This window comes from Mustela nivalis, assembly GCF_964662115.1.
Source record: "Mustela nivalis genome assembly, chromosome: 5".
NCBI classification, from domain to species: Eukaryota; Metazoa; Chordata; class Mammalia; order Carnivora; family Mustelidae; genus Mustela; species Mustela nivalis.
Window position 1 is genome coordinate 12,172,735 of NC_139024.1, and position 22,522 is coordinate 12,195,256.

General features: G+C 47.3%; 1 protein-coding gene and 1 long non-coding RNA gene across 2 annotated transcripts in view; both read right to left on the minus strand.

The window, feature by feature from the left end:
• Positions 1–22,522, minus strand: part of LOC309865195 (uncharacterized protein) — a 102,615-nt gene that overhangs the window by 72,112 nt on the left and 7,981 nt on the right. The gene's annotated exons all lie outside the window — the stretch shown is intronic.
• Positions 949–22,230, minus strand: LOC309865196. Its single transcript, XR_014311973.1, has 2 exons — positions 22,043–22,230; positions 949–2,059 (listed from the first exon to the last, which is right to left on the minus strand). It is a non-coding gene; the product is annotated as an uncharacterized lncRNA (long non-coding RNA).

Here is a 22,522-nt window from a genome sequence, read left to right on the forward strand (position 1 = left end):
TCCGGCTGAGAGCAAGGACTGTGCGTGACCTCAGTTCTGAATCTGATCCTAATCTTAAGTTTGTTCACTCTTCTACTTTCTCTTCTGCTGCCCCATCCACACAGAAGACCCCTGGAACCTCCTGTTGGCTTGTCTTTTTTCCTCTAATTTAAGAATTCCAAAATCATTTGCTTATAGATGCGCAGATTCATTCCAAAATCATTTGCTTATAGATGCACAGATTTATTGGCCAAAAGGAACCCCCAAATCCATGCTGTTCCTTTGGCTGGGGGGGGGGGTCAGGGGGGTGGGAGCAGGGAGCGAGCTGAAAGGCACATCTGCCAGTTGCAGCTTAACTTACAAATCATAGAAGGAAAGGGACCTTTTCTTATTTCCCCATCAAATTTAGTGCCAAGCAAGGTCTGAAATTTCTGAATAGGCTCACAGGTTTATATTTCTTTGGAGTTTTAAAGTTTCATACTAGAATATTGTGGAATACACAAAAATATACTCCAAAACCCCGGCAGAGAGTCAAACAAAAAAGCGTGTAGCTGTGGCTAAATTACCCATAGCCTTCTCCAATTTACAACTTATGTACTAGAAAATAGAATCAAAATAAGTTGTAATGCTATGATATTCCATTTAACAGGAAATACAGTAGAGTCAGAAACGGGAGAGCGTGAAGGTGTAATATTTCTGGGGAGGAAACTGTCTTTGATCCACGTGGTAGAATGCATAATCGAAAGGCCCTTGGCTCTCGTAAAGAGCTCAGCCTTTCCACAAACAACAAAGGCTGGTTGTGCAGATCCAGACATCGGCAGCCAGTCAGGGCAAGAGACTGGAAGACCCAAACCATGTATGCGGCTCTGTCTAGATCCAGGGCCACAGAAACGGCTTGGCCACGAGGCAGAGACGAAGCACGGAAGACACGCTGAGCTCCAACACCAAGTAAATGACTAACAACCCAAATTAGTTTCAGTTTTTATTATGAATTCCAAAGTGACAGCATTCTGTGAAGGTGTCAGTTTCTCACGGATTCGATTTCGAGAGACCACAGACTACTGCATTCCAAGTACTTTAATTTGTGACAGAGCCAAAACAAAGAATGATAAAAAATATTCTTTGAGGTGTCAAGAGTGCTCTTTTTTGCGTTTTTGCCATAATTTTGTTCTGTTTTCCCTATAGGTCTCGTGAACACTGATAATTTCCAAAACACAAAATCCTGGTCTGGATACTTGCAGCAAACTTTATAATCTCTGCCTGAACAGGAAGCTAATAAGAAATGTACTTATAAAGTATGTGTACAAGACAATGTAATATGCCCGCTCATTGTCATTTTCCTTCCTCTCCCACTAGGCTTCTCATCTACCACCTGGGTACCTGCCGTTTGTAATTAACAGGACACTGAAGGCTGGAACGAAATACCCGGAAGGCTATCTTGAACCCTGGATTTTCTCAAAGCTGCATTGTCTTTTCAACAAAAGCTCAAGACTTTCAATGTCTGAGAGGTCCAAGATGACTCATGATGGATCAAAGTCACCAGTCAAGAACTACAGTCTATGCGTGTTGTGTTCAAGAAAAAAAGCCGTGGTTTACTAAAGCTATGGTTCTAATAATCTGTAGTTCCAACACAGTGTGACTGTTTCCCCCTCCGCAGGGTTTCCTCGCCATCTGCCCTTTCCATCACTGGAACTGGATGATGGAGTTTGTCGCCATTTACATTCCAATCAGCTCGGGTCCTGCGGAAGTGCATATCTCTTACAGATGTGATACTGTTCCTCTGAGTGCATCCTCAAAAAGAACAATTATGAACTGGAAACTCATAGAGTTTGTGTTTAAAATTTATAAAATTAAACCTGCTCCAACAGGTAATACAGGGAGGCATGCTCGCAACCTCTGGATTCAATCAGAGACAGTGCCTGAGAGCACAGAGCCTTCTTAATAGGTAACGGCGGGTTCCTTTTAACGCTTCCTTAAACAAGATCCGGTGTGCTGCACATTAGAACTTTGAAGCACGTCTCATTTATTTCTACAAGGCTTGGGACACAGGAAGCTGCCAGACCTTCATTCGTCACCTTGCCTGTTGACAAAAGGAACAATAACTGGTCATCACCGGTCAACGGAATAAGTTTTCCTAGTTTTTTTTTTTTTTTTTTCCTCCCCAAGATAATTCCTAAAGAAGGGATGGTGTCCATGCAACAGCAAATGTTTCAATGTTTGATGAATTTCTGTGCCCTAAAATCCCGTGTCTTCTTCCAGCCACAGCGGGAAGAACCAGAGTATGCGGTGTTCATCTCTCTCCCGGGGCTGGAATTATTCAGGAGAGACCCCTGTCTTGGAAGTCAGCATGCCCAGGCTTCAGATATGATCCCACCAGGAGCTAACAACATCACCTAACACTTCTGGTTCTTCGTTCCTTTGCCTACAGACTGAGAAGCCCTCAGTGGATGAGTTCTAAAATGAAGCCCAATCCAACCACCTTCATGGCTCCATGGGGTCCTGCCTCCATGGCTCTACACAGAGCACAGCCAGGTGTAACCATTCCAGTCCTTGGCAATGGTGAGGCTTCCAAAATACCCAGACCTGGGCTGCTCTGGTCCTAAGGTTCTGCTTGGAGTTTTGAACTAGGTGAATGTTCAGAGAAGCGGCAAAATATCTGTTAGCATAGGAAGTCAATTAAAGTCTCGAGTGAGGATGTGATCAAGCTGTATGGGTGCAAACTTCTGAAGATACACATTTCCACATCTTCTGCTGTCTTAAGATCTAAGAAGTGTCTTTGGTGGGGGAGGGGGAGGTACATGCTGGTTTTCTTAAATTAAGAAATAATGGTATCAAAGATGGAGAACATACTAGAAAAGGAGAGGAGCGCGGACGCCTTCTGTAAGAACATACCACACAGCCACGACTTTCTTTCAACTAGCTGGACGCAGGGAAGTAGTGCTAACTAGTAACTGGGCCACCGCACACATTGCAGAGGTGAGCTCTGGACTCCGGAAGTCTGGCCCGAAGCCCATGCTTTCCAACATGATGCCAAATTACCTCACCATACCTCATTCAAACCATAATGAACTGAAGAGTTTAATGGGACTTTCACAGATGCCACAGGTACAACCAGGAATTAGGTTGAATATTTGGAAATTTCGGGCAACTGGTTCCCATTAGTTACAAAATGATCAGTTTCAGCAACTGAGAAACTATATGTAGTCATTTTGACTTGATCTTTATGCCTCTGTGGCTAACCTAGATGTGCCAAAACAACTGTTTATTTATATAATATATTATTTATTTCTGAGGGCATCCCGGCTGTGACGTGTGGTAAGAAAAATGCGGACTAAGTTTTTCATCTTTCTACCGTGTGGGTGGCATAAGGAGACACACGGCTCTGAAATGTGTGAACGAGACACACACAGAAAACGGGCACCAAATGTCTTCTACGACTGAGGATTACTCTAAGTGTCTTACTAATGTGTTTATCCCTTCAAACGCTGAATTACACTCTATTCAAGAGAAAACAACAATGAAAATAAGCTCATCTTCACTATCAGCAGCTGCAACCCAAAAGTAACAAGAGCTGTTTCCCTAAATCTGGATGAGATGTGCCAGGTTGTAAGAGGACAGGGTTGATGTCCAGAGCAAATCAGCATCTGTGTGGTCAAACACATCTGTGTTGCCCAAGACCACACTGGGGAACAAAACGAAAAAGACACAAATTTACTTAAAGTATAAGGTGGGGACGTCTGAGAGTGATCTAACGCATGCACATACACACCAACGCAGACTCCATTTCTGTGGGTTTTGTTGCCAAGTAAGAGGATAGTTCTGTCTTGACAAATAAACTTGAAATAAGCAAACAGTACATCTTTTATGGAATTCTGTCAAGTATTTTGACGCCTGTGCGTTTTGGGGAGGCGGATATCTGAAGCACCCGGCGGACTTGCTATCAGAGCATGGAAAACGACCCACCATTGAAAAAGGTGGGCATTCAAAAGGGACCCTCTGCTACTCGTGCAGGAACAATTCAGGGGTGGGGGAAATGGTCCCAGAGCTTCTGTTTGGAGTCTGCCTTCCTAGCAAAGTGCCTCACATTTCTGAACGCTCTGGCTCTGATAAGGGGGCCCCAGTCTACAGCAGTGGAGATCTGAGCGCTCAGGTGACCTGCCCAATGTCACCTGGGAATGCGAGTGGCCGAGCCAACAAGCGGGAACGGGAACCAGGTCCCGAGTCCCTGGCCAGGGCTGGCTCTTCTCCACGCGGTGTCTCTGGCTAATAACACTGACTATCAATGAATTTGTTATTTGTTATGAAGATTCAGTTCTTCTGCCCAGTTTCGTTGCTACCATCAGCCCTCGCCGATTAAGGGGCTTGTGAAGCCTGTCTCGCAGAACAGATCCAGCCGCCCCCACGACAAAACTGAGGTCTGAACAAGAGACTTGTCCTGTGTCACGTGGCAAAGAGCCATGCGGGGGCGGGGGGGGGTGTCCAGAGCCATGCTGGCTTGGATGCCTCCGCTTGGGCTCTTTCCATGCGCCGTGTGGCCGTTCCGGTGTGTTCTGGACCACGCGGCCCCAGGGTCTGGACGGGCCATGGAGCTCTGTCTTCAGGTGCAGAGCCCAACACAAGCTGCTCTATCTGAAGCCTCGTCACAAAAAAAGGACACCCAGCGGCTCTGCAGTCCGCGGCTGCGGCTGAGCAGACACTCCTCATGGGGAGCCTGCTCCCAACTCCTTCGAGAGCCGGCTCAGACCATTTGCAGCTACCAGTGGGCTTCACTTTCCTCCTTAATAATGACTATAGGGGCGCCTGGGTGGCTCAGTGGGTTAAGCCTCTGCCTTCAGCTTGGGTCATGATCTCAGGGTCCTGGGATCCAGTCCCGCATCGGGCTCTCTGCTCAGCAGGGAGCCTACTTCCCCCACCCCCTCTGCCTGCCTCTCTGTCTACTTGTGATCTCTCTCTCTCTCTGTGTCAAATAAATAAATAAAATCTTTTTTAAAAAATGGCTATAATTTCATAGTAAAGAGCAGGAGGCCAAAACCCCCACTTGTCAACGACAACATGGCACAAAATACGACTTTTCTTTTAAATAAACTGAGACACGGTAGTGTCTGGAGGTGAATAATAGTGGAAGGCAATTGGTAAAGTTCTAGAACCAGTTTTCTGCAGCTCAAGTTGCCATTAATGATGTATTTGCTGCAACTTAATTTTGAACTGCAGTCATTGTTTTATAAAACGGGCATAATTAAGGCAAACGGACACGGAGGTGTCCTTCTCCAGTCGTAATCGACTGGTGGGGGGCAACAGCTGCTGGTTCCTGGTAACTTACAGACGCACCTCCCTGAGTCAACGCACACAGCCCTGCAAAGCAGAGTTTCATTAATCCCATGTGGCAAACCAGAAAACAGGTTCAAAGAGGTTAAGTGACCAAAGTGGCACAAGGTGGCAGAGCTGCACTTCAAGCAAAACGTGCCGATCCCAAGCGTCTTGTGCCTTCCCTCTGACAGGCTGCTTCCCCCCAGATATGTCTGGGCTACCAGACATGCAAGTGACCACCCCATATTGTGACGCACATCTGGGACTGCTGAGGAGGGGCCATCGGTGACCAGGACAGCAGGGGAGGCCACCTGCTCCCAGAACAGCTGTACCCTTTCTTACTTGCAGAAACCCTGCTCTAGACAGAGGTGCCAGGTCTCGAGGTCTATTATAAAGGGGCAGAAGAGGGAAGGAGTAAGGACGAGGCAGAGGGTTTCCTCAGAGAACCCACCACAGGCAGGCGAGCTGCATGAAGAAACGGAAATGAACTCAACTTCTATTACAACGTAAAGGCTTTGTGGTCTATTTTGCATTTTACCCGCTTCAAGTAAATGCCTTCTGATTTCCAAGTGACCCATCAGCAGGCTGGAAACTGCCGAAAGCCTCAAGAATCGTTTCTAAATTACAGTTGAGAAAGAGAATCTAGGGTGAGGCTCTGACCCCTTTTTAATTAATTTAATTAATTAATTGCCTTCATTTCTTCCGCAGCCAAACTCTCATCAGAGCTGCGAGGAATCAGCAAAGCTGACCGACCAGAATCCACTGCCCTCATCTGTCTCTCCGGTTCTCCCCGAAAGGTGGAGGCGTGAGATTACGGAGTCAGCCTCAGAAAGCCTGCCCAGAGAGTGATCTGTTCCTGCACGAATCCTTTGGATTCATCACCAATGGGCTAACCGAGGTGGGGTGAAACAATATCAAGAAAACCATGTCCTTGCAAACAGACTTTCAGATCCACGCCCCAACCAGTCTGCCCTGCCACGTCGGAAGGAAAGTGCCAGAGCTATTCATGGATACCAGACCCCAATCTGCCTCGTCCAGCTGATCCGTCTGGCCAGCCCATATGGGAGCCGGATGGCTGGCAGAGATCTGAAAGTATCAGTGTGTGCAGACATGTTCTAACATCACTGGCTAATGTTTCATTGTTCTGTAGTTAAAAACCTATTTAAAATGTGTGGAGTGATGTCCCATTAGGTTAGAGCAGTACGAAGTCAACTCTTTCCAAGTACCAAGTGTAAGAATAATTAAAATAAAATAAAAGCAATTATTCCCTATTAGGGAAGTTTATCTCTACGATGAGGGACTCAGGGCTCCTTCATTAAACCGAGATCGCGTTTTCTTTCCTATCATACCCACCCACATATTGTGCACATAGTGTTTGTGCATACATAATCCCAACATAACAGTCATATTAGTGCTAAAACAGACCTAAGGGATCGCGGGGCACAAAATTCTCATTCTAAACTTTAAAATAAATGGAAGTTCAGATGTGTCCCATTTGCGCAAGGGCACACAAAGAATGGAAATCTAGATGACATTCTGATCTCTTGTCCAACAAAATACTGTCTGTCCTAGAACGTTCCTCTTTCATTTAATTCAAATATCTCAGATATTATATCCTGGAAAGTTATGCCGTTTGGCATGAATGAGCCAAACAGAACATGACTTTTGAATGACACGAAGACAACAGACTTCCGGACCATCACAGACTGGGCTGTTTCCATAGGCGGTGAAGTCCGGTCTCCTGTGAACCAGCGGACAGGTGTAGACACGGGATGTGGCAGAACCCTCCCAGGGAGCTCGTCTATGGGAGACACAGTTCAGCACACTGGTTAAAGGGTGCACCCCGGAACTGACTCGGCAGGCAATCCTTGGGGGACTATAGCATCCACGACTATAAAATGGGGATCAGTACCCACCAGCGAGGCTAACTGGAGGGATTAAGTGAGGCGCTGTGTGCAGAGTGTCCATCACACAGGAGGCAGGAAGGATATGGATTCTTCCCTGTCACCCAGGTTCTCAGGGGGCCCTGGCGACAGAAGGCAGAGCACTGATGCTCAGCCACTCTTCAGTTATAGGCGCGAGGCTGAAGGTCTCCATTCCCCCGGCCCGGTACGCTAGTCCCTCTCTTGTCCACCTTGAGATTGCTCAGTCAGCCACCGAAGACACTGTACGCAACAGCCGCCTTGTCTGCAAGGCCTTCTCAGGGGCGAGGGCCCAGTCACCGGCCTCCCTTGGTCCGTACGCCTTGGGGGAGCTCAGCTGCCAGCAGCATCTTCCTCCTATCCTTGACGCTGAGCTCCTCTGTGACCGACGGAGCCTCTCACCTTCCTCAGGGATCAGGCCTCACCATTATGGGGCCAGGATCCTTCCCTTCACGCCACCCCAGCAGCCAGCCTGCTCTCCTCCTTCCTCCTGCCTCCTCAGTGTCCTCTCTCTGGGCCATTCCTATTTACAGGAGAGAATCACTGCAAGTAACTAGGAATCAGTGTGCATTTTCTTTTTTTTAATAGGTTTCACGCCCATCGTGGAGCCCAACACAGGGCTTGAACTTACATCCCTGAGTACGCCTATATTTAAAAAAAAAAATAAAATAAAATTCAGTGTATGCCCTTACTGAGCTAAAAGGAAAACAAAGGATCTCTGTTAACAATTCACATATGACCTGATAAGTCTTCACTTGGACACCCTGAAGCTTTGAACTTGGGTGGAGGCTGCGGAGAAGAGCAGAAGCAGAAAGCAAGAGCAAGTTATCAAAGGCACCATTCTATACCCTTAAGATAGGCTCCCACGTTTGCAGGATGGGAAAGCAGACAGCAGGCTCCATGCAATCCAAGGCAAGGCCTGTCTCTGCTGTTGTCGGAGCCCCACTGCTTGGCACGGGGCTTCTCAACGGCTCCTCAGCGAAGGGCAGGAGGAATGGGAGTGAAATAAGCTGAGTGCCGTCCCGGAAGTCGAACAGCCTACTTGCTGCACCTCCAATCGCCCAGACCTTCTGGAGTAAGAAACAGGCCTGTGACACCTGTTCCTTTGGCAGGAGAATCATCTCAACGGCACGGAGGCCTAGGCTGGTGCTAAATACGAATGAATGTTACGTGGGAGCTTGCTTTGGACAGCTCTCCTTCTAGCTCAAAGGTTAACAGGTTTGCCTTTGCGTTTCCAAGAACAGACACTGGAAGATCAATGAGGGGCGGGTCCCAGGATCTACTGCCCTGGATTTTAATTTGGCACATACAAATGGTCACCGGTAGGATGTACTTTTTCTTCCACTAGGAGGCTGGAGCAAAAACTACTAATACTTATTTAGTAAACTTGAACCCATCAGATAACAAATTTTTAATACGTTTCAACGTTAGGGACTCCTGGGTGGCTCTGTGGTTAAGCGTCTGCCTTTGGGTCAGGTCAGGATCCCACAGTCCTGGGATCGAGTCCCATTGGGATCCTGCTGAGCAGGAAGCCTGCTTCTCCCTCCCCCTGCTTGTGCACTCTCTCTCTCTCTCTTTTTTGGACAAATAAATAAAATTCTTAAAAAAAAAAAAAGACTTAAAAGTTAACTTACAAGACTTTTAATATTTTGTATAGGCATGCCACCTTCGTGCATAAAGTAAACTCTAGAAATCTAGGACAGTGATTCAATTTCATTTTTAGAGTACTAGAAAAACTTGGTATTTAAGGAAATCATATTGTAGGGGTACCTGGGTGGCTCAGTCAGTTAATCCTCTGCCTTCGGCTCAGGTCATGATTCCAGGGTCCTGGGATCGAGCCCCACAAGGGCTTCCTGCTCAGTAAAGAGTTTTGTTTCTCTCTCTCTGTTTCCCTCTGTCCCTCCCCACTGCTCATTCTCTCTCTCTTAAACAAATAAACAAAATCTTTTTTAAAAGAAATCCTATCATAATCTTTTTCATAAGACAAAGGAACCTTTTGAAAAGTGAACAATCATCCATTTTTTTTTTAATTTCAATTTTCATATATCAGTTTGCTTAAAGCAAATTCAATCTGGTGTCCTCAGCTGTCACCACAACTGAATTGGAGAGACTATATGGCCACCCAGTTGAGCAGATGCTTTTTCCTTTTCTTTCTTTCTTTTTTTTTTAATAGCTGCAGAAACTAATTTGCAAACTGAATTAGTGGCAAGGAATTGACATGACTTAGTCAAGGAACTGACAAGCCACTCACTTTTCTTGGATGCCAGAAAATGCAACCCCAGGAAAGGTGACCACTGGAGTTTCTTAGGACATCGAGCCCTGAAAGAGCAAGGCCCCAGGGCTGGAGGGACAGATGGCAGGAAAAGTAAGTGCAGAGACCCCGCCTGCCACATTCGCGGGCTGCCCCTTGGAGCAGTTATGGCTGCATCCGATCTCTCTTTTCTAGGTCTACGCTTTACCTCCTTATCTAGAATAAATAGTTAAAATCAGGAATTTGCTGTTTAAAGGAGCCACCAGAAGGTTGCCTGAGTGAAACCGAAAGGAAAAAGAAGGGAGAGAGACTAGGATCCTTCATGTGCATCTGGAAAGGCATAACCAGGAAATGGATTCATGCCTGTTTGGTAAATTATCCGAGTTGCGTGTGTCTGTCTCCATACTGCGGTCTTTCTCTCGTGTGCACATAAGATAACTAGGATGGACTCTGGGGTACCTCGGGGGGGTCAGTCAGCGAGGCATCTGGCTCTTGGCTGCAGCTCGGGTCACGTTCTCGCAGTCCCGAGATCGAACCCTGCCTCCGGCTCTGCGCTCAGGGGGAGTCCGCTGGAGATTCCCTCTCCCTCCCCCTTTGCCCCTTGTAGCTTGCGCACTGGCTCGCTCTCTCTAAATTAAACAAAACTTGAAGCAACAACAAACTAAGGTGGGCACGTCCACACAACAAGCACAGTGCGACAGCAGCAAATGCAACAAGAGGGGTCGTCTTTACCTAGACTGTAGCGCAGAGAGGACCAGCTTTTCCACAGAAAACATCTGCCATCAGCCTGGGCTTTAACCGAGCCCCCCCCCCCCCCCCGGGCACCCTGAGTAGTAACTCTGACATCAGGGAGAAACACTACACCTGAATTGTTTGTCTTTTTAAACAGGAGAATGGCTTTCAGGAAGACACAGTGTCTTACTTAACAAGCTCACAGAGAACTCCGAACACGACCCGCGTGAGTGAACCACCAGGCGACTCTCTTTTTCTACAAGCAGCACAGTGTCAGGCACGTCTATCTTGGGCAAATGTGAAAGCACAGAATAGAATGGGCTACGACTTTTTTAAAAAAAAAAAATATGGATTGCGACTGCCTTCTGCTGTCCTGTTTCTCAGGAGCACTGACCAGGAATTGGGATAAGAAAATCTCTTCATCCGCACTGTTCGAGGGCTGACATGTACCGAGCCTGTTTCCCGCCCAGAATTCCCTCACATGCTCACGGGGTGATAGGGCATGGAACATCCCAGAACACATCTCAGACCTCGCTTGGCCTGTGGCACCTGCATCCCATCCAGCTGTCCAGGCTCCTGGGCCTTTTCACAGAAGACCTTCAACATCAGAGAAGGGTCCTTCTCAGATGGTACCAGACCCCCAAATTACAAATCCCATGACAGTATGCAACTTGCCCCTAAAACACGTCTGTGATAATGAGTAGAAAAAGGCCAGGTGGAGACCCAGAGGTGGAGGGGGTCACGTGGGCCACAGCTGACCAGCAAAGTGACACGTAGCTGCCCATTTGCCTTGCAGTGAAGGTTAATTCACATCTGTGCCTTAGCAGAATTACAGCTTGTCACATGCCATGCGTCGGCTTGGAACGGCTAACGTCATACACATTAGGGCCAGAACGCTAAAAGGCGTAAGCATTAGTTCATCATCAGTTTCCTAGTTCCAAGCCGTTAAGCGCCCAACATGTCAGACACACAAATGCCGAGGAGCTTAGGCAGAAAAGCCAGCCACCCAGTCCCCTGGAAGACCCTGCACGGCCCTACCTCACAGATCCTGGCATACACTTTGAAAGCCACTGATCTAGCATACAGACAACTTCTGTTTGGACAGACTTGTCCTACAGTGGTTTTAAGCAGTTGTGATGAGTCAGGTCCAGTGAGGGGCCACCAAGGCAGCCTCTCTCGGACCCATGCAGGCACTCCTGGGCAGTCCCTGCACGGAAACTCCTTGTGTAGGAACTCAGGGGCTATTTTCTTCATTGATACCTAATGCTCTTCGTTTGGGATCGTATTTTGGAAAATGGAACCCTCTCTGAAATTACAATGTGTACAAAAGGAAAGCTTGATCCACTTTATAAATACGAATTCGAGAGGAAGTCACCTCTTGCATCTGGTGTTAGGTGTTCTAAAAATGTCAGGAACAAAAGTGATTTTAAATAGTTTCTTGTCTAAATCTCTCCCTCTTTCCTCCCCATGATATATATACTGAGAAATAGGACCCCCCGCCCAAAACCCCTCTAAGTTGTTTGTACATTATCATTCGTACAGGATTGGTAAGTTAGCTGTTAAAGTAGACAGACTCCTTGGGGTCCAGCAGAAGGATGGGCCAGCAGAGTCTACACCCAAGGCTAGGAAGCTGGGTGAATCTAGATTGAAGGCAAGGGCAGGGGTAGGACTCTTGGTTTGAGTGGCTTGGCTGGGAGACAGGGGGAGCTAAGGGAACAAAATTCCAACAGGTCACAGGAGAACTTGAGCATAGCCCTGCCTGTAAACTATTTATGACAGAGTATTACACAACAAGAAAAATATATCTATTTTGAGATGCAGACAATTGATTAAAAGTTGGCAGTTCAGTTGTCTTGTTAAAAAAAAAAATTTTTTTTTTTTTAAGTAACCTCTGTGCCCAAACGGGGCTTGAACTCATGACCCCAACACCAAGAGTTGCATGCTGTATGGACTGGGCCAGCTGGGAGCCCCTCAGGTATTTTTTTATAACTTCAAAAAAACCCTGTTCCTTACTTTTCCAACCACCTGCCACTAAACACAGTCAAAAGCCTGTGTCCTCTTTGCCTATTTTGAAAAAAACACTCCTGCCTCTTCAGGCAGCCTTGCTCTTAACTCTCAACCCTTTTTCTTAAATGACTGCCTGAGCTGAGCCAGCCTCAGCAAATCCTGGCAAGGGGCCCCCCAGGGGACTGCAGACCTTTCACTGCAGTGTGGTGGTGGGGGGGAGGGATAAGGACCTCCCCCCCTCTTCCTGACCTCCAAGCAGGTGTCACAGATGAGCATACCAGCTCCTTGAGGGTAGGACCCTCTTGGCCCCTACTGCTCCTGCAAAGTAGGGCCTACATTTGCGCCCCAAGTCTGTCCTCATTTTGGTGATGTTTCCTCAACTCAGGAAACATTTCATCCCCCAAGGAGGGTCTCTGGTGTGGTGCAGGTGGGTGGACAGGAAAAGTCTGCGAGGCCGTAAGAGAAACCCGGTCTGACAAGAGCTCCTCTGCCTCCAGAACCCATGGTTGGGTTTGGCCATGCGCACGTGAGCGGATCATCTCTGGAGAATCTGGTTGCCAAGAATGTGGTCAAAATTTCTGGCTTGCTTTCTCTCTGGAATGATGACAAGTTGCACATCTTTTGACTCGCTCTAGCTTCCTCTTTGGAACATCTCCCAGGGTGCTCAACAGGGTGCCACTCGGGAGAAGCTGTCTCGGGTTTACATAGCATCGCCGGGCTCATACCAACACACCCCGCGGCAGCGAGGGCCCAGGGCACCGAGTCCCGACACAGGAGAGAAGGCAACCCACGGCTGTTAGTTCTGATACATCCCCAGGAGGTCCCAGGTGACAGCAAGACAGGTGTCCGCGTCCCTCTTCCATTGCATTATCCTCCACTGAACCATGCATCAGGGACGTCAGACGTGTGGAGCACAGATACCTGACTACCACTAAAGGAGCCAAGGAAGTCGTATGTCTCTTCACTTATTTTGTAGGTAGGAAAAAGAAATGAAAACTCAAGCTCTAATTTAGATGTGGTAGTATGTTAGGGCTTCTCTTAAAATATTTTTTTGTATCAAGGTGCCCTGGATGGCTTGGTCGGTTGAGCGACTGACTCTTGATTTTGGCTCAGGCCATGATCTCAGGGTCATGAGATCAAGCCCCATGTCGGGTTCTGCACTGGGTGTGGAGCCTGCTTGGGATTCTCTATCTCTCTTAAAAAAAAAAAAAATTATATCAATCCTCAATTACATTTCAAAGTAATAATCTAAAAATTATCTCTGTAGAGGGGCCCTCAGCTAGCTCAGTTGTTCGGTCATACAACTCTTGATCTTTGGGTTGTGAGTTTGAGCCCCATGTTGAGTGTAGAGCTTAAAAAATAGTGTAAAAAAGTATTTCAGTGGATACTGGTTTATTCCAATTGTGATTTAGTCCACTGACGTATCTCTGATATTTCTTAAACTGCATAGACCATTTTTACAGTTAAATAATTAGACATATGGTGGGGGATATTCTGGTATACCTCTCTCTATTGCTCTCTGAAGATCCTGCGTTCTGTACCAAATGAAGGTCTGGGGCAAACAAGGGTCAAGCCATTCTACTGGTGCAAATTTTCCAACAGCAGTTCCTCACTTCCTGTCTTTGTGCCATATTTCAGTAATCCTCACGATATTTCAAATTTTTTCATGATTATTATATTTGTTCCTGTGACCCATGATCAGTGATTATGACTTGCTGAGAGCTCAGATAATGGCTGGCATTTTTTAGCAATAAAGTATTTTAAAATTAGGTATATACTGTTTTTTAAAATGGAATGCTATTTTGCATACTTGATACACTACAATACAGCGATAATGTAACTTTTATATGCACTAGGAGACAAAAACCTGAAAGTGACTCACTTTATTGTGCTATCTGCTTTACTGTGGTGGTCTAGAGCTGAGCCCACGATTCTTGCGAGATGTGCTTGTACTCATTTCTCACTAACACAGTTCTTTGTATTCTCAAAAAGCTTTTAACTACAACTATTTAAATAACCCTGTCAGTGGGGTTCAATTTAGTTTTGTTAAGTGCAAAAATGAAACTGTCAACTGACTATTAACAATGCCCATGCTTGGGGTGGGTGTTTTTAGGAGGGAGGTAAGCTTATCACTCTGCTGTCTCTTTAGAAAGGCCTTCTTGGGTCTCAGACACCTTTTCTCTTGCAAACAAAGCAATACATCTCTGGAGTGAAATAAAACCCATAATTCTCATTTTTTTACCCCTAAATCCTAGCCACTCACCCTCAATCTCAAAGTCAATCTGCCGTTTGCTGAGAGAGGTGACTCAAGTCATTTCTAGGGTTAGTGACACTAGTAAAGGACAAACCTGAAAACTATTTATTTTAAATAGTAAGTCAAAAGGATTCAAGGTTATTCCTAAAATAGTCCCTATCATTTAGAGTCAATGTATCCTTGGGTAGGAGAAATGGAGAAGGAGTTAAGGGGGATTCAGACATAAACATCGTTCATCGTATGTATTTCAGTTCGAGAAAGGTTCTCAATGAACCAGGGCTCTACTCAGTGGTGCCGTATTTTGGGGGCAAGGCTGACATCAGAGCTGATTTCTTTTGGGGAACACTGTAGAGAACACGGACACATCCTAAAAGATGACAAATCAACATATGTCAGGGAACCTGTGATAGGGGTTGCCAAATAGAGCAAATGAAAATACACAAGAAGTAATTTTTAGCCTAAGTCTGTCCCCAAAATGACATGGGACATCCTTGTACTAAAAAGTATTTGTTGTGTATCTGAAATTTAATTTAATTGGCCATCCTCCATTTTATTTAGCACCTGACTAGGGAGTCAGACGCGTGGGTACCTCAGGGACACGGAGCTAACAGAACAGGTTGTGTTCATTTCCACAGAAACATGGTTAATCTAGAACCAACGATGTTTTTCAGAATGTGTATCCTTTACTACTGATTCCTGACGGTAAGAATGCTCCCTTTCCAAGTTTGCTCCTTTTCTCCTCCAGAGAATTACGTGAGCTCACCACATGCCCGGGATGTTCTAAGAGCTGGACACAAAGAGGTGAGTGAAGCACAGACTGTCCTCGGGCAGCCAACACGCTCGGAGAGGGAGAAGGGGAGCAAGTGGACGGAAGTGTGGAGAGCGTGAGAGGCCGTCACAGAGGCTGGAGATGCGCACTGCATTAGACAAGGTGCTCCTCAAAGCTTTCTCTAAATAAACACAGAGAGAATGTGTGGGAGTGTGAGGAGTGTGGAAAAATGAGAGGGTATGTGTGTCTGTGACAGAGAGTGAGATCACGAGAGACAGAGAGAGAAAAGGAGAGAGACTAGGGGAAGGAGGACTGGTCACCTGCCGTTCTTAAAGCAAACCCACCGGAGCCACTTCGGGTTAATGACAACAAGTCTTTTGGGGCCAAGCCCGTAGCACAGGAAACCAGCATCCTCAGAAATGAAGCCCCGTGTAGAACGGGGCCCAACTACAGTATGTTTGGGGGAAGCCCGTAGTTAACACTGTTTACACGCTGTGTTGAGAAGGTACACCGGTGACCAGGATAACCGCGCTCTCAGTCCCTGCCAGCAAGCCCGTCTGGAGCCAGGAGGAGTATGGACCCCACTGTACCCCCCCTCGGAGCAGCCAGGGGACTGTGGTCTCCACATGGTCACACAGTGCAAATAAAGTTCCCAGGGCTCTTGAATCCCTTCGCCTGTTCAAAAGGACAAGGGCAAGCATCTGATCTTAGGGCATGGGCATGGCAGCACTGACCAGAACCAGGAAACTTGCCATCACTTGTCAGTGGTAGTTAATGACATCGTGCCTTTGTCTGGCCCCAGGATTCTAAGGAAGGACCAGGCGGCCTGACTCTACCCCTCTGGTGTCACCCAAGAGAAGCCCAATCTTAGGGGCCAGAAGACCTGCACAAATGTTCTCCAGGGTGAGCACTCATCCTTGTCGGACTTGCACAGACTCCCCCAAATCTGGATCATTCTTCTATGGACACAGTCGAAACATGTCCTTTAATGTATGCAAACTGAGGGCGCCTGGGTGGCTCAGTGGGTTAAGCCTCTGCCTTTGGCTCAGTCATGATCTCATGGTCCTGAGATCGAGGCCCGCATTGGGCCCTCTGCTTAGAGGGGAGCCTGCTTCCTCCTCTCTCTCTGCCTGCTGCTCTGCCTTCTTGTGATCTCTCTGTCAAATAAATAAATAAACAAATAAATGAAATCTCTAATGTATGCAAACTGGAACTGAATTAAAAACTTCAGCTGTGGGCTGGTCTGTGTGGAGCAGGTCCACGCTGTCTAGGATCACCACCCGCCTTGGCTTGAACCACATTCTGCCGCTGCAGGGATCTGAGCATCACTTGTGTCTGACCCTAAACCTCTGCCTCCTCCTCATGGTTTTTTTCGTTTTGTTTTTAGTTTTCTTGTTTTATTTATATACATATATTTCTAGCAATCTCTACATCCAATGTGGGGCTTGAACGCATGGCCCTGAGGTCGAGAGTCGCACGTTCCCCAGACTGAGTCAGCCACGTGACCCCTCCCGGCTTCCTCCTAAGCAGGATCACTTGATCTCACACTTGTGACAGCTGAGTTTTCTGAAAGCAGGTACAGAACTCATAAAACATTTTAGTTCTCTCTTCCACCATCACATAACCTATTGGTTTAACTAATGATGCATGATATCCCAACCCCTCATTCAAGTCAGTAATAAACCAGTGGACAAGGGCAAATTTGAAGTTAGAAATCTGTTTCCTGGGGCACCTGGGTGGCTCAGTCGGTTAAGCATCTGCCTTTGGCTCAGGTCATGGTCCCAGGGTCCTGGGATGGAGCCCCGGATAGTTGGGGGGGGGTCCCTGCTCAGCGGGGAGCCTGCGTCTCCCTGTCCCTCTGCTCTTCCCCCTGGATGCTCTTCCCCCCCCCCTCTCAAATTAATAAATAAAATCATAAAAAAAAAGAAAGAAAAAAAAGAAATCTGTCTCCCACTTTGGACTCTTTAAATGGGCCAGCGCCAGTCTGTAAGTGCGCCCTGCGAATGCAGACGTCGCTGCCACGGCAAGGATACCTCCTTGGAGACCCTCTATGGCAGCCCTGCTCCTCCTCATTCCCAGGTATCCTTGTCCCTTGCTCCCCTCATTTTTGTCCTGGTGCTTCTTTTTGCATCCAGTTCGGTTTGCTTTCCTCCCTCTGCGCCAAGATGTGGCTTCTGATCTCTGCTCCACGCTGTCCGGCAACGGCAGGTAGAGGGTTTCCCTCCCCGGCCCCACCCAGAGCTCGACCGGGAGATCGGGGCCACCGGCCAGCAGGCCCTCCCCCAGGGTTGACGCTGGCCCAGGAGCCAGTGCTCTGAGCCGGGCAGCACGAGCCGGCCAGGCTGCTCTCCCCCTGTGCCATAAATAGATTTCTACTGACTTCCTCAGACACCTCGCTCGCATCCTGACACAGAGCGTCCAGAACATTTTTCACCTGCCAATCGGACGACCCTCTGCAAAAGCTGCGATCTTCTTTCTGGCAGGAATTATTCTTAGTGAACCTACGCCAGTGCCTTTGGGACGCAGAATCTGCCCCCCCCCCTTTTTTTAACAGCCGACAAACCTTTTAATGATTTCTTTTCGGCCTGATGCTGGGAATGATGACAAGTTGACTGGCCTGTAGTTCTAGGAAAACCACCTTTCTTCTGCTTGAAAATCAAAACATTTGCCTCATTCTGAGCACAGGAATCCCTTCCTGTTCCCCACAATTTCTGGGTCTTGCAGCAATTTTGAGGTCAACCTTTAAATTCTTCTTGTCCCCAGGGATGCAATTTGTCAAGGCCAGGGCCACTCTGAGAAGAACTAGGGCCTTCTCGTTGACCTCTGACCTTCCTTAGAATTTCCCCTCTTACGTCGACACGGAGCTTTGTGCAGCAAGACAGTGCCACCTGCGCAGCGCGGCCGGCCTCTCCCTCACTGTTTCCACTCTGAGCCACACTGAAGACACAGCGGGGCTGTCTGCAGGATTTGACCAAAGTCGCCTCTCAAGCCAACCGGCAGCCTCCTGCCTGGCTTTCTAGAGTGTTGTCCTACCCTTTCACGGTCCCTGGGGACCCTGCGTCTTCTCTTCCAAAGTGTCTTCTGCACAAAGCCCTTGATTCTTTTTCACGGGGATGAGACTCATTCTGCAAACATCAGCAGGATCCCACTGTTGACTTTATCATCCCTCCTCGCCAGCTGCCCTCTTTGAGAGTCTAGCCGCTGAGCTGACCTCCGAACCCTTTGCAAGCTGTTTTCCCAAAACTGTCACAGTGCGAGCGGCGGGCCTGCCACGCGGGCTCGGGGCCAGGGTCGTGCCTGCCCGCACACTTCAGAATGATGACAGCTGCCCACTAACGTCCCACCGTGCCTCCACCATAAACTGCCATCGGCGCCTGGACACACAGGCGTCCGCATCCCCACGTCTGTGGCGAGACTCAGGGAGACTCAGCCCGGGGCCCAAGAAAACTCAGCGAATGCTGGCAAGATCCGCAGAGCGCCGCTCCGGCGGGGGGGTCCGCTGGAGCTCGGATGCTTCCTCCAGCCAACACGGTCTTAGGCTCGCTAAAGAGCTTATCTTTTTAAAAATGTTTTACATTTATTATTTTCTTAAAAGATTTATTTATATATTTGCAGAGCGCGAGCACAGGTGGGTGGGGCAGAGGGAGAGGGAGAGGACCTCAAGCAGATTCTGCCCAACGAGGGGCTGGACGCGGGGCTCGATCCCACCACCCCGAGACCACCACCCCAGCCGAAATCAAGAGTCGGATGCCTAACCATCTGCACCACTCAGGTGTGCCTTTTCTTTCTTTTTCTTTTTTTCTGTTTTTTTTATTAAGAGGATAATTTAACAACTGCTTTTCTAATATTTATACATTATTTCATCCTTTTCTCCAATTACATTTTTCATGTTGACCTCTCTCTCTGCATATATTTTTGAGGTACAACTGACATAAGATTTTATTAGTTTCAGGTGAAAACCTTTTTCTTTTTGCAGGGTTTTATTCTATACATTCATGTATTCTATATGGCAAACAAATATCTATACTTTCAGGAATAAAAAAACATGTCCAGATTCAGGATTTTATTTTTTCCATACTTGCCTCTACCTTGTACTTTTTTCTACCATATACATTACTTGTACGATTTTTAAAGTATTTTAAGATAGAATCTGCCTATTCTGAGACCCAATATTATCTATAATTACCTACACAATGGAACAGATACTCTTTAATATTTAGCAAAATTTTAAAAAATTACAAAAGGGAAGTTTGGCAACATGTCCATGATTAGAATTTATTATAAAAATGTTATTATAAAAATAGGAGAAAGATACATTTGCTTATTTTTTTAGAGAGGCCCCTGGTCAGCTGGACTGAGTGCCGGGGTGGGGGGTGGGGGGTGGCAGGTGTGTTTTACCTCAGGCAGCCCCTCTCTCCAGCACCGCCAGTACAGGGCGTAAATGCTAATGTCTCCCCTTGCGCTCCTATTTTGGGTTGACTGGGGAGTTTTCCTAAGTATTCTAACAACATATAGATGATATGTGCATGGTACAAATCTCAGGCTCAGGCAGGAGGCAGGCTCTTACAGGAACCCGGGCATTTCTGAGGCAGGCTAAGGAACCCGCCGCCCAAGGTCACACAGGTAGTTCATGACTAAAGTCAAGGACTAAAATTTAAATGCTGCTTTTTTAAAAAACTTGCTGGAAATTGCTTTTAGATAAACTCCTGACTTAATTTAAATAGCTAAATTCTAGTCAAAGCCAGGCTCAGTTTGGAAATCAGATGTTTACGGTAGATAGTACAGAGAGGAACACTTTTCCTCAGGCGGACAGTTATGTAGATTTATACGCATATTTCCTAGTTTTAAAAAAGTTGCATAGATCAATGGTTTGGTAGCTGGCTGAAATAATTCCATATTTTAAAAATCTGTAGGAGGCATCTGTTAGCAGTTTTGAGTTTCTACCGCAGACTAACAATTTGGTGATAGCAAGCTGTCTTCCAATTAATGTTCCAGAAAACATTTTATTTCAAGATTTTCAGAACCAGAGCCAAGATTTTCTGGGATATCATTGTAGTTTTTTCCTTTTATAAATCTTTCACAGCTAGGGTTAATAAGCAGTATGTCTTGGAAAGTGTTCTGATTTCCTAAGAAAACGTAACGGAGACTCGTAGGTGACCTGCCTTTAATCTTTCCTAACCTAATGGATAAAGTCGAACATGTAGCACGGCCCCCACGTTATAGTCACATCATTCCTTTCTCAAAATGATGCAATTTCCCTTGTGTTGTCCCCCCTCCCCCTTAGCAAACTTGGAATCAAACAACGGTTCACCCTCCTTAAGAGGTTCATTTGGTTTTCTGAGTCTTGCATCCCTGCCCCCCACCGCCTTCCTTCTGTGAAATCACACCCCCGTACCGTCTTCAAAAATTGTGAGACTAACCTTTCTTATGAAGCCTTTCAGATGCCTTCCTGTGAGCCGCCAGGGCGGGAGCCCACGGAGTCACATGCAACACACTGGGTGCACATGGTTTCCATGCTTTCCTGCCTTCTGTTACTATTACGCTCAGAACTTCTAAATGGGTGGCGGCATTTGATTTCTCTAGCACCCAACACAGTGCCTGGCCACTTACTTATCTGTTGGGTGAACAAATAAAACAAAACCTAAAGCCAAACCGATGACCCAAATGTGCTCATTCTTTATAGCTACAACTTTTCCTTTTCCTGTACTTTTTCTTTTTCTCAAGATTTTACTTATTCATTTTATTGAGAGAGAGAGAGAGAGAGAACTTGTGTACAGGCATGAGTGGGGGGAGGGGCAGAGGGAGAGGAACAGACTCTGTTGAGCTCACAGAAAGCCCAACGTGGGGCAAGACAGGGATTAAGGCAGCTTCGTGAATGAGAAACGGGCTCAGGTGTGATCACGGTGTAAGGCAGGCGGCGGGGCCAGGACTTGAACCCCGGTCTTCCAATGCTTTTTCCGCTCTACCCCAGCTACCTGTGAAAATCCAGGCCCTGGGTGTGACGTCTATTATAGGAGACTGCCACTTCCCACTTTGGTTTCTGGGAAACTGTTTTGGGGTTTTTTTTTTTTTTTAAGATTTTGTTTATTCATTTGACAGAGAGAGAGAGAGAGAGAGCACACAAGCAGGTGGGGAAAGGCAGAGGGAGGGAGAGGGAGAAGCAGGCAAGGAGCCCGATGTGGGACTCCATTCCAGGACCCCGGGATCATGACCTGAGCTGAAGGCTTAGGTTTAACCGACTGAGCCACCCAGGTGCCCCTGGTTGTTAGGAAACTATTAAGGAAAATTACACACTACCTCCTTGCCCCAAACTAGAGAGATCGTAGCTAAAATACTATTATTTGGAAAGCATGGGAGAGAGTAATGTGAATTTCCACAGACAACTCACCACTCCTTGCCTTCCCTGAGGGGCTGTTTCCCTCTAGAAGAACACGAAGAGAAGACGGCCACACGCACATTTGCCAGCCGACGTGCAACAAAGCCATAGCGCGCGCCCCGCTCAGCCTCCAGCCCTCAGCATCAGGGCTGTATCACACTGTGTGTTTACTCTCTACCAGTGAGTCCTCCCAAGGACCCGGCCCTTCTGTCCACAGCGGGCTCTTGGCCCCGCCTGCCCCCTGAGGGGACGGGGAGCTCCTGGGCCCGGCTCCTGGCAGAACCTTCCTGGCCTCCCCCCCCCAACACCTGCCCCTTGTTCTGCTCCCTCCTTATCTCCAACCTTGCTCCCTGCTCCTCTGGGCCCTGGTTCTGCACTCCAGAAGGAAGGCACAACAGCATTTAAAAAAAAGAAAGAAAGAACGAGAGAGAAGAAAAACGCCCACCGCAAACAAACACGCACGATCCCACCACTGTTTCCACAGCCGAGTGGTTCTTCCTGGACGGGGAGGAGGACGTTTACTTAGTGCTCCCTTACACTTCATAAATACAGCCACGGCGAAGTTTTAATGTATATATAAATATTCAGCCTAATTGAGCACTTAAGAGGCTATGTGATGAATATTTTTAGCTAAGTATAATAAATAGTGGAAATTTTAAATAGAATTTCCTTGGAGAGTAAAAGGAATGTTCAGGGCTTTCCAAAAGTGTCTTTCATCAACGGCTTGCTGCCAAGTGTCGGCCTCCCCCCCCAACCCCCCCTTCCCCCGCCCCACGCAGGGACTCCGCTCAGCTGGACTGGAGAGCAACGGGGATCACCAGTGGCCTGTGGGGCTTCGGCAGTAAGGCTGAATGCGACTCACTTAGCTCGCAATCCAGTTCCCACTTAGACTCTGCAAGAGCCATCAGATCCAATATATTCGAGA